The sequence below is a fragment of the Canis lupus genome, chromosome 34, assembly GCF_048164855.1.
Source record: "Canis lupus baileyi chromosome 34, mCanLup2.hap1, whole genome shotgun sequence".
NCBI classification, from domain to species: domain Eukaryota; kingdom Metazoa; phylum Chordata; class Mammalia; order Carnivora; family Canidae; genus Canis; species Canis lupus.
This window is the reverse complement of record NC_132871.1, coordinates 30,320,943-30,333,473: the sequence shown is the minus strand read 5'-3', so window position 1 is coordinate 30,333,473 and position 12,531 is coordinate 30,320,943. Positions and strand designations below refer to the sequence as shown.

Genomic DNA, 12,531 nt, shown 5'->3' with positions numbered 1-12,531 from the left:
AGACTGTGCTGAGTGTGGGGCCCTATGAGGGGCTGGAGCTCACGACTTCGAGATCAGGACCTGAGCAAAACCAAGAGTCTGGGACTTAACTGACTTAGCCATCCAGTCACCCCATTTCCTCTAATGATTATTGCCCAACAAAGAATTCAGAACAAAGAAAAAAAGCTAGTGGGGAAAGGAAAAATGAAAAAGAGGAAGGTTTACACATGAGATTCAGCCATTGGTTAATAAATGATTGGATTAATTGATTTATTTAACTGAAGTTTACAATAGGTACTATGCTTAGAGTGAAGCTACAATTTTGCACCTCCATTGCTGCCATATAAACCTATACTTTACTCTGGTGCATCCCATTGTATATTGGAGAAAACGGACAAATCACACAAATATGGAAAAATGTAAATTTAAAACTGTTAGATGCTAAGAAAGATCCAGGGCTTTCTGAATCATGAGATAAACTAGAGCAAATGTGAGTATAGAAGTATGGAGCTTGGTTAAAAATTAATTACCTTTCCCACATATTAAATTATTATAAAAGTAATATATTAAAGAAGATAAGGTCTAGAGAATCATGTAAGACTTCCAAATAAAATCTTAAAAAATATTTTAATGAGATCTTACCTCCATGAAATGAACTTTTTAATAACAGGTTTTATATTTGAAATAGCTATTTTTCCTGATTATGACATTTTAAATGATGATATAATAATTATCATCAAGGGTGAGAAAATGTTTGCATAAAGTAGGTATAAAAGATTTTATACCTTTATTTTTATGACAAAATATTTGTCAGTTAGTTACATGGTATTTGAAAAATACTCAGGCTTTATGAGAGCAGTCAATCTGCAGCTGACATGGCTATCACAAAAATAACAAATCAGCATATGGTACAGAATTATTGTATATTTGTGTTGCTAGAACTTTGGTCATTAACTAAAGCTACGCTCACTGGAATCTCCTGCCCAGGCTCCTTGCTCCCCTTTCTGCAATGGGCTATATTTTAAACTACATGCAGTGTCTCTTGGCCACTAAAATAAATATCTTCAAACCATTTCATGAGTCCTTGCAGGCCACTGGGTCTGTAGCTGAATGCTGAGGCAGATGTTCAGACTTAGAAACTTTTTTCTATGTCACCTTCAAGAAGAATGGGACACACTCAGATTCCACTTGTTCAGGCCATCCTACAAAGAGCCCTAAATAAGCTTCTTCTGACCAGAGGCTACCTGTCTATGAACTCTGGCAACTCGAAGCCACCTTACTTGAACACTTCTGATGGTTGAAGTGGTCAGTATATCATGGGCTATCTGTTAACCATTTGTGGTACACTAGCTGGAAAGCTCAGCTCTTAGCCTGTTTCAATTTTCTTCTGAGAATTTATTATCATCTGACATAAGTACATATTTGCTTTTTGTTTAGGACATATTATACTAAAATGTAGCATTCACGAAGGTAGAGTCTTTATCTTTTTGCTCACCATTGTATTCCCAGAGCATGGTGAATATTCAACATATTCACTAGATAAAGGGCTAGACTCTTTAAGTTTCATGAGGGCATTCTTTATGTTCCTCCTTACCTTTCAGTACCTACCCCAGTGCTTAAGTCATTGTATCACACCGAGGAGATAATCAGGATACATACAGATCAGAGAGATTCTTGTAAGACTTGTTAGGGCTTTTAGACTATTTCCTAAAAACAATGAGAGTCCACTGATGTATTATAATTTGTAAGAAGTATTTTTAGATTTTTGTTTTAGAAAACAGAATTGTTGCTTCCTGCATTTCTTATTAATGGCATCTCCATTCTCCTAGTCAACCTATTTTAAACTCTCACAGTAATGTAACACTTCTGTCCTTCACTTTCATTGCTAATAATTTTTCAAGACCTAACAATTTGGGATCCCTGGGTGGCGCAGTGGTTTAGCGCCTGCCTTTGGCCCAGGGCGCGATCCTGGAGACCCGGGATCGAATCCCACGTCGGGCTCCTGGTGCATGGAGTCTGCTTCTCCCTCTGCCTGTGTCTCTGCCTCTCTCTCTCTCTCTCTCTCTCTCTGTGACTACCATAAATAAATAAAAATTAAAAAAAAAAAAAAAAAAAGACCTAACAATTTAACTTCAGCAATGTCTCTCTCCTCTTCCCTCCCTCCTTCCCTCCCTCCCTCCATCTATCTATATATTTAGATAATATACTTTTTGCTTTCCATTTGGGCCTCAGTTAATCACATGTTGATCAATTGTACCTGCTGAATTTCTGTCTTTAGTATATTCTCCATTTAAATGACTTTATGCTTTATAGATGATTACTTAGGCAATATTGGTCATCCCATTTATCTAAAAAAATATCTTCAATAACTCTTCACTGATTAAAGATAAATTTCTAGCTTTCTAATTGAAAAAAGTACAATATAAATTTTTATTACTTTCAATACTCAGTCACATAAATAATTGCATTTATTTTTCTTGTAAGATAAGCAAATATCGTTTCTCCTCTCATTTTTTATTTTATTTTTAAAAAGATTTTATTTATTCATGAGAGACACACAGAGAGAGGCAAAGACACAGGCAGAGGGAGAAGCAGGCTCCATGCAGGGAGCCCGATATGGGACCTGATCCCAGGACTCCCGGATCACGCCCTGGGCCGAAGGCAGATGCTCAACCACTGAGCCACTCAGGTGTCCCTCTCCTCTCATTTTTTAAATAAAATTAATTCAAAATTTTAAAATGTTGCAAAATTGCCACAAAAAAATTCCCTGGTACTATTTTTCCAAATTTACCAACCGTTAAAATTTGGTTCCATATCCTTAATCATTCTCTCTATAGCTTTACCGAATGATTCTGAATAAAATGTAGCTACCATCTCCTTCTTACCCTTCTTACTTATTACAGTAGCTATAGTAAAATTCTTAAAATTAGAACATTTAATGTTGATTTAAAATAAAATGTAATTTAACATAAATAAGATCTATAGATTGGATATTATGGACTTTATTCATATCTTGCCAATTGTCCCAATAATCTATTTTTTTTCCAGTTCAATATCCAATTCTGGATTAGGACTCCAATATCCAATTGCTTCGGACTCACATCTCTTTAATCCCTTGTAGTGTGGGATAGCTCTCCAGCCTTTGACTTTCATCACAATCATATTTTTGAAAGGTACAGACAAGATGTTTTGTTGCATTTTCTTCAATTTGTATTTATTTTTTGCTTTCTTCATGGTTAAAATCGATTCTGCTTTTTTTTTTTTTGTCTGAAATACTAAGCAAATTACATTGTGTACTTTTCTGTGCATCACATCATAAGGCTCATGATGTCATTGGTGATTTTAACCCTGATCACTTGGTTAAGATGATGTCTACTACTAGATTCATTGCCTACAAGGATTTTTTTAATCCCCTGGTAATTATGAATCTCTGGCAGATTACAAAAATGGCTTCAAGTGCTTCCCGTTTGTGTATGTATTCTTCTTTGCAGTATGATTTTGTAGTTCTTCCCATGAAAACATGGAATGTGTTACTCGATCCTTTGAATCTGGGCTTGTACACATAATATCCTTGAGCTAATGGGACATTGACAGATTTCTGTCAGCATTATCTTGGGAAGTGCTCTACCTTGGAGTTTGCACTCCATTGTTGCTTTTTGGAACTCTGAAAGTACCTTTACTCAAGAAAACAAGGCTAGCCTACTGAAGGATGACAGCAGATTGAACAAAGATGAGCCATCCCAGCCAAGCCCTGCCCCCAATCAACTTGACAACCAGCAGACAAGTGAGTGAGGCCCTCCTAGACTATCCAGCCCAAACTAAGCCAGCCAGAGCAGAAAATTACAAAGATAACCCATAGAATCTTGAGAAATTACAGATGTTTTATTATTTTAAACCATGAAGTTTGGCAATGGTTTGTTATAAAGCAAAAGCTAAGAATTCCCAGGGAGAGGGGTGCCTGGGTGGCTCAATTGGTTAAGTATTGGACTCTTGGTTTCAGCTGAGGTCATGGTCTCAGGGTCATGAGATCAACCCCTGCCTCGGGCTCTGTGCTCAGAGGAGTCTGCAGGAGATTCCCTCTGCCCCTCCCCTGGTGTTCCCCCCTCCCCAGTCAATTAACCAATCAATAAAATCAATCTTTAAAAAAAATAATTCCCAGGGAGATACTTTGGGACTACATAAATATCTTGTTCAACATATAATCTTAACCAACTAGAATTATTATTCTTGCTTGAGTTAAATATTAGCACAAAAGTTGCAAAATGGGGGCAACCTGGGTGGCTCAGCGGTTTAGCGCCGCCTTCAGGCCCAAGTTGTGATCCCGGGGACTCAGGCTCGGGTCCCACGTCGGGCTCCCTGCATGGAGCCTGCTTCTCCCTCCACCTGTGTCTCTGCCTCTCTCTCTCTCTCCCCCTCTCTCTCTGTTTCTCACGAATGAATAAATAAAATCTTAAAAAAAAAATTGCAAAATGGCATTGCTACCTTTTTAAGAGATGAAAAATGTAAGGATGGGAGATTATATGTCTTGAGAGGATATGTGTCTGGTAAGTGGCTATGCCAGCATTAGAACTTCAACCTTTTACTTGCTGGCCCATAGCTTTGTTTTCAGTGTGCCCTGCAGAGGTGAGTAGCCTGATAGTAGAACTGGAACTCACAAGAGGGAGCAATAGAGAGAAATTCCAGAGTGTCCCTGATATTATGAGTGGCATCCTGTGTCCTCACACGTACGCACAGAATCACCTCCGCTAGATGCTTCGTGATCGATAGTTGGAAGGGTGGCGGGATAGACAATATAAGACAAGACAGTAAGTATAGTCATCACATCAACTGAGTAATGATTGATTCACGAAAAGATAACATTTCTAGAAATTTCCTTTTGAGTATAGTTAGTCCAGAATGTCACTGGCATACTAGATAAGAATAGTATGTTTGCACGACACGAATCTTAACAGCTTTATTTTTAAAAATATTTTTATATGTATACTTTTACTGAAGTTTGGTTTGCCAACACATAGTATGACACCCAGTGCTCGTCCCGTCAAGGGCCCCCTCCGTGCCCGACACTGACAGTTCTAAAGTAGCTGTTAGAGCTTCCCCTCGTTTTGCCAAATAAACTGAGAAGAGGCCGCGGAGGCGGCGCAGGGGCACTGGACGGGCGCGGCGGGAAAGGACCCTTGTTCCACCCTCGCGGGCACGAAAACCGAGGCCACAGGAGGCAGCGGCGGCTCGAGGGCAAAGCAGAGGGCTGGGCTCGTGGCGCGCCGACCCGGAGGGAGCCTCCCCCGCCGCGGAGGCAGGAGCGAGCGCTGCGCCCCCGCCGCCCCCGGCCAGCTGCGCCCCCCGCGGGCCGGTCCGTTCCCGTCCTTCTCCCGAAAACATTGCGGGGCGCAGGGGCGCGTGCGCCTCCCGTCCTCGTCCTCGTCCCCGTGCGGGCGGCGCCGGGTCAGGACGCATCCGTGAGGGGCGAGCGCTCGGCCCGGTCCTTGTCCCCGCGGCGCTCCCCGCAGAGACCCCGCACCCCGCACCCCGCGCCCCGCACCCCGCAGGGGCTCGCTGCTGCGCCCCCCACCTCGCCCCTGCCGGCCGGCTTCCGCTCGGCGCCCCGCGGGGGGGACCCGGGGCTGGGGGGGCCGGGGCGCCTGCAAGTACCGCTCGGCGCCCCGCGGGGGGGACCCGGGGCTGGGGGGGGCCTGCAAGTATCGCGGGACTTGTGCACAGCGCTGGAGCCGCAGCTCCCGGAGCAGAACAGCCGGAGCGCGCTCGGTGCGCAGCGCCCCAGCCCGGGGAGCAGCGGGAGCGGAGGGGGGAGGAGGGAGGAGGGAGGAGGAGGGCGGAGGGAGGAGGGAGGAGGGAGGAGAAGGAGGGGGAGCAGGGGGGAGGGAGAAGGAGGGGGAGCAGGGGGGAGGGAGGAGGAGGGGGAAGAGCGGGGCGGAGGGGAGGGGCGGGGCCGGGGCGCTGCTGACGTCACGCGCCCTAGCCCAGTGAGAGCCCGCGGGCTGGGGCGGCGGGAGGGGCGGCGGCGGGGGCGGGGCCGGGGGCGCGGGGACCGGCGGCGGCGGCGGCGGCGGCGGCGGCGAGCCGGGGTGACGAGGTGCCGGAGCCCCGCCGCCTCCTGCGCCTGGTCGGCCGCTGGCGGAGCGGCGTGCGGGCGCCGCGCTATGAGGGCGGCCCTGCGGCGCGGGCCGAGGCCGGAGGCGGCGCGCTGCGCCCGCGGGCAGGTGTAGGGAGGCGCGGCGGCAGGTGAGCGCGGGCTGCGCGGCGGGGCGGCCCCTGGGCGGGCGGAGGGCTGCAGCCGCGCGGAGCGCCGTTCCGTCCTCGCGGGGCCCGCGGCCACGACAGCAGGTCTCCGTCGCCCTCTTGCTCCCCGTCTCCCGCGGGGCCTCCGTGGCCGGGGCGCGGCTGGGGGCCGCAAAGTCCCGCAGCGAGTGCCGGGCTGGGGGTGGGCCCCCGCGACCCCGGCCCCCCGGCCCCCCGGCCCCCCGGCCCCCGGGCGCGCGTCGGCCGCCGCAGGTGCAGGTGCGGAGGGGGGAGCGGAGGCGCGGAACTTTGTGCCGCCGCCCGCCCTCCGCCCGCCTTTGCCGCTACTCGGCGGAGCTGCGGGCGCGGGGGCCCGGGGGCACCTCCTCCCCGCGCGGCGGCTGCCCTGGGGCGCGGGCGGTCCCCCGAGGGCCCGCACACCTCCGCGCCGGCGTCTCCCCGACGGCCGCCCCTGTCCTGCCGCGTCTCCGCTGGGCGCCCCGCGGCCTCGCGTTCTGCCCGCGCCGGTGCCTCTGACTCAGTTTCCCCGTCAGACTCGGTCTCGGGCCGCGGCTCCCGCGCCCGCCGGCCCGCCCCTTCGCCCCCCCGGCCCCCCGGGTCTCTCGGGACGCCTCCGCCCCTGCTGCCCCGGCTCGCGGCGTCCGTGGGTCTGCGCTGCCCGCCGCCCGTCTGTCCCTCCCGCACCCGACCGCGAGCACACGGGCCGGCAGGAGGCTCGGTGAGCTGCGCGTGCGGTCGCCCGGGGCGGGGGGCGGGGGGCGGGGGCCCGGGCAGGGGGGCTTCCCGGCGGCGGAGGAGAGCGCGGGGCCCCGGGCGGCGAGCGCGGACGCGGACTTGCGGGGTGGAGACGCCCGGCTGCCCTGGACGCGGGCGGCTCGGGGCTTCGGGGCCCAGGTCCCGGGGTCGCGCGTGGGCTGCCTCGCCCGGGTCGCCGGCCTCCCCGCCGTGTGGGTGCGCGCGTGTGCCCCGCCCTGCGCGCGCCCTCCGGGGTCCCACCCTGGCTGCTCTGAGAACACTGAGAAGTCAGGTCGCCCTGTTGGTGACCTGTTTCGGCCCTTTCCCTTTCGGGGACTGTGCCCCTTGCCTTCACCCAACCTTCCCTTTTCTTCATCTTGACTTGTACGTGGCCTTGCTAATTGTTTCCTTCCCCGATCTCTATGAATTCCTCCCCCTCTGCAGACTTAGCGCCCTAACATTAAAGCCCTGCCGGAGTGACTTCGCAGATGGATACTTTTGGAGAATCCTCGTAGCCTAAGGAAGGCCTCGAACAGGAGAACAGTGCATTTCTCTGCCCCGTTTGCCAGAGGCCAGGACTGCACATTCCTTCCTATGCCCCTGCCCACCCTCAGCTCCGCTGAGGATTTTCTCTGGCTGCTCCTGCTTGTTTGAGTAAAAGCCCTTAATTCTCTGTTCGTGTGATGCTCATCCCATTCCAGGGCTTAAGCTGCTGCCTTCAGTAGAGGCACTGTGTCTGGGATTAGGTTTGGGGAGGAAGAAAAGGAAGCTTTTGCAAAGCAGGTTCAGTGCTGCTGGTGTAGACGGATTCCGGACCTCGGAGTGGCGCGTGGACGGCCGCGGTCCCGCTGTGCAGACCCCGGCACGGGGGGGGGGGGGGGGGGGGCGGCGCCTGGTGAGCGCGGGAAGGCCGCGGTGCGGCGGGATGAGCACAGGCTCTGCCCAGGGGCCCGCGCACAGGAGGTTGGATTCTGCGGCCTTTTCTTTCCTTTTCTGTTTCCTTTAGTCTTTTTATGAATGGGATTGAGGACTAGCAGAAGGGACGTTGAAACAAGACTCTTCGGTGCCTTTTTGGTTCCTTCACCGCTTGCATTCGCCCCCTCGCAAGTCTGTAGCTTGGCTGATGCTCTCTAACAAGTCACTGCGGAATTGAAGAGATGACTTTAGGGACTCTTAGGCGTAGCATCCCCTAATCCTCCTACCTGAGAGTAAACCGGAACGTGACATCGTTTGTTAGTGAAACTTTTATGTGGTCTTTCACGTGTGAGAAGTTCCCTTAATGTAAACAGATCTGTCAGCTGAAAATACTTGGGGGCTATAAATTGATCTGCAAACTGAATCATTTGCCTTAAATAATGTATAGGCTTCCGTACTGCTTCAAATATGTATGAGAGGTGTGATACTACGTGCATATGAAAATTTGCCCAAGTACCTGAAAATGTAGAGCCTCCTGATACAAGGTACCGGTAGGAATTCAGAGGCTGTACCTGTTGTTGTTCTTTTGTTTTATTCAGTGCTGCTTTTTTATGATAGGGCAGTCACTTCTTAAAACATTTGGGGATTTGCCATGAGTATCGTACAGGAGCATATTCAAGGCCATTTTGTTTTAAAAATATCATTCACAGATCACCTGACATCGTATCCAATGTTTTATATTTAAAAAATAGCAAAGACAGAGCAAAGGTGGAAATTCTGATACTGGTTGAAATGTATTCTGATTTCTTACTGATAATGTGGAGACGTTTTTAACTTTTTAACTTCATGTGCATTCACTTCAGGCTAAACAATTTTATCAGAGTGAAATACAATGTTTCTGTTTTGCTTACTTGGTTTTTAGAAGTGGTAGTTCGTTTTTTGTTTGTTTGTTTTTTTGTTTTGTTTTGTTTTGTTTTTTCCCCCAGAGAAGTGGTAGTTCTAACAGGAACATTTCTATGCAATAGAGGTTGTGCAGCTTTTAAAACTTGTCATTTTAGGGAGAGGGTGACAGAAAGCAATAAATGAGTATTTTTATTCTTTCTGGTTGGACGAATGAAGAGAACATTGGTGTTTCTGAATAACACCACGTATAAGTAAGGGATATGATTGAAAATAAAGTATGAATAAAGTCCACTGAGTGAAATAAATAACAGTAGTATATGACTTTGATAAGGGTTCATTGTTCTTTATGAAAATGAACAGTCCCTATAGTTTTATCCTTTATCGGCTTTGTTAGATATCGCAATCTCAAGCGGCACCTCTTGCCTCTTGAATAAACAAGAAATTCTTGACTGGGAGTTTTAATTTATCATCTTCTTGGGTTTGCACTGCCATCAGTAGTAGGAAATGTACACATCTTAAATCTAACGAGGCCTTACAGGATCACTACTTTAAAGTCTGAGTGACCATATGCCTAATTATTCAAAGAATTTTAACTGGGTTTTGGTTCTCAGTCCTTCCGTCTGCTCGTGTCATCAGAATAAACACATGTGAAATATCAAATCAAGACTCCTATTGACTTTGACAGTCTATCTGATGGCCTTTCTTACTATCACCTCCCTACCCACTCACCCACACAGACATACTAAGTATATGTTCAAACACATATATCACATTTAAATATCTGCTGTAATAAATCTTTTGTCATTTTAACAGATCAGGCTTTTTTGAAAGATGACTATATCTTTAAGTAATCTCTGTGCCCAACATGGGGTTCAAAATCACAACCCTGAAATGACCAGTCACATGCTCTAGTGACTGAGTCAGCCAGGTTCCCCAGGTTATACTTCAATTTACAATTTCTGTCTTAAAGCACATTGTTTAATTAAGGGTATCTGCTATTCAATTACAGGCATATGTGTTTTTTGAAGAGTCCAGCTTTCTACTGTGAAATTTAATACGGAAAAAATTCAAAGAAATTTGTGAAAATGAATGCATACATTAATTCAGTAGCAGTTGGTCATCCATTTGGGGTGTTATAAAGCGATTATCTTCTAGAGCAAAACGGAAATCAGTTGGACTTTATTCATTTGATATTGTTTCTCCTAGATTCAGATTTCAACCTATGTGTATGCTTTCAATGCAGTATATTATAAAAATATTTTTAATGAGTCTTTGCTTGATTACCAAGAAATAATTACAGGTGGCTAAAGATACCTGTGATGAATGTATGTTCCCATTCCCTTGTAAATGAACTAGCTAAAATTCATTTTTAGCTAAGAGTTTTCTAATTTTCTTTTCCTTATATGAGTCAGGACCTGTTTGTTTAAGCTAAAATTCTTAATTTAGAAAAATTTTAACTGCAGATTATTAAGAGATTTCTGGGGCCCAGCGTTTAAAATGTAAGTGAAAGTAGGGAGATGTGCCTTTCCTCTAGGGGCCCAACTTCACTCAAGTGTGCACATGTAATTATTGTCTTTATGAACTCCTGGATTCTCTCTTATGTTTACTACATAAACAGTAGACCTAAAGCAAGATACAGAATATCACTGGTTAAAAATTGTTCTATTTTAACGGTTAATCCTCCCATTATAGCTTGAGAGGGATGTAGAGAAAATTGTGACTGTTACCATCATAGATAAGAACACTTGTGATCATATTTTCTGTGATGTGAGAAAATTAAAACGCTGCTCATATTAAATATTCAGACTTCCTTTGTATTTTTTTTTTTTAAAGAACTGCTTACTGTTAAGATAGATGGGAACTGTCCAAGATCTAGCATAGCAGGGTTTTAACATGATGTGGAATTAATTAGGGCTCTGCTTGATACATTAAACTACATTGATGTCACTTAAATCTTAATTTAAGCTCTCATAGAACATTATAGGAAGTGTGATTAAACTGTTAGTTGGCATTTTGGTGTTCATAATACAAGTGCTGAGTAGCCACTCTAAACAGAAGAATTTAAAGCAAACCCTGCATATTCAAAATATTCTAAATTACACCTCAGAGATAGTAGTAAATGTCAACTTAATCTCTTGCCTAATATTAATTGCCTTGATATTATAAGCACAGCACCTCTTTTTTTGTTAAAAAAAATGGATTTTGACATATGGGGAGGATTATGTTCTCATAGATCAGAAGCATAATAACTGACTTAATTTCCTCTTGAGGTTTTTATTATATAATTAGTTTCAGATGGAGAAAATGAGATTTATATGACTATCAGGACCCCTATGCAATACTGTCATTAATCTAAGGAAAGAAAAATGGGAACAAATACTTGGAAATGAATCTACGTGAAGGTATAGCCATTTAAAAATGGCAAATTGAGTTACACACGGAGAAAGTAACTAAAATCTGTTGGATTCTTATTTTGTCCTTGTACTGTGGATAAATGCCTAATAAGTCGTACCACATCTTATCCTCATAACCATATGAGTGGTAAGTAGTGTGACTGTCCCCACTGTATAAGTGAGGACTCACTCACTCAGAATCACAGAGCTACTATATATTAGTGTGAGGGGTCACACCAGGTCTCTGTCTCTGATGCCAAGGCTCTAATAGTTCTTAGGCTGACATTTTCACTGATTAATAAATTTTTTTAAAACTTGACTGCCAGCCTCCATGTGAACATTTTCTTTTGCATGGTAAGAATGATTTAAAAAGTCTACTTATATCACCGCTGTGTTATAAAGAGTAGACACTTGTACACCAGCTAAGAGGGCAGAACTGAATATCAAAATATAGTTCTTAAAATGGAATAAATTTAGCTTTCTCTGCGTTTTTCTACATTGCATTTATTTTTCTAATTTAGCAAAGACTGATGAAAATTGTATCACAGTCTGGTAATTTATTTCACCGCATTCTGTAGTGTGTGCTGGGAAAGCCCTCTTAGTCTGAGCCACTGCAGCATCCTGTCCTCCGCGCAGCCCGTGCCCATGGAAGCGCAGACGAGCGTGGTGGTCACATCGTGACATAATGAGACGTACACGACCCTTACAGCTATCCATTCTCTGACGAGTCGCCAGCCTGGGCAATGGAGTTTGGATCCAGGAGAGAAACTAGTCATTGGTCTCGCCGCAGTTTCCTCTGGCGATGTTTGTGGAAGGATTGGAGAACTGGAGGGGACTCGATCCTTCCTGGTAAACTGCAAATCACTGTCGCTGAGACCATGCCAGTCTGTGTCCTGGGACGGGAGGGGAATGCTGGGCCGAAATAAAGGAGCGTGTCTCAAGAGCTTACTCCTCTGTCCTTCCTCCGAACTGGAACTGGTGCATTCGGGCCTTTGGGGGTCATCTTGTTCCTTTGTCACTTCTTTGTTTGCCTTGGTGAGAACAAATCAGTTTTGCTTTAGGTAAGAAAGACCATTGCAAAGGTAAACTTCTAACTGCTTTTCTAAGACTGACCGATGCTGTCAAAAGCTAGCTTACTTTGGATAGTGACCATTGGGGCCATTGAAGAGGGAAAAAATGCCGGTGAGGGTATGTGAAATGTAGCTAAATTGACCTAAGGCATCATTTAATGTCCTTGCTAACAAACCAGTCTGACATTGAAATTACCTAAAGCGGTTTGTGTGCGTGTGCATGTGTGCGTGTGTTTATTTTAATAGAGATTGTCAGATCCCACCGATACAGGTTCTCA

General features: G+C 46.4%; 1 protein-coding gene across 4 annotated transcripts in view; it reads left to right on the top strand.

The window, feature by feature from the left end:
* GALNT13 (polypeptide N-acetylgalactosaminyltransferase 13) overlaps nucleotides 1-12,531 on the top strand; it is a 542,562-nt gene that overhangs the window by 23,710 nt on the left and 506,321 nt on the right. Inside the window, exon 1 of one of the 4 annotated variants that reach the window (XM_072811434.1) lies at nucleotides 5,724-5,742. The exons of 1 other annotated variant lie outside the window; for it this stretch is intronic. The gene's annotated coding sequence lies outside the window, so the exon portion shown is untranslated. Of the gene's footprint in view, nucleotides 1-5,723; nucleotides 5,743-6,089; nucleotides 6,220-12,531 lie in introns of those variants that run through there. 2 more of the 4 variants (XM_072811432.1, XM_072811435.1) reach the window with 2 other exon arrangements.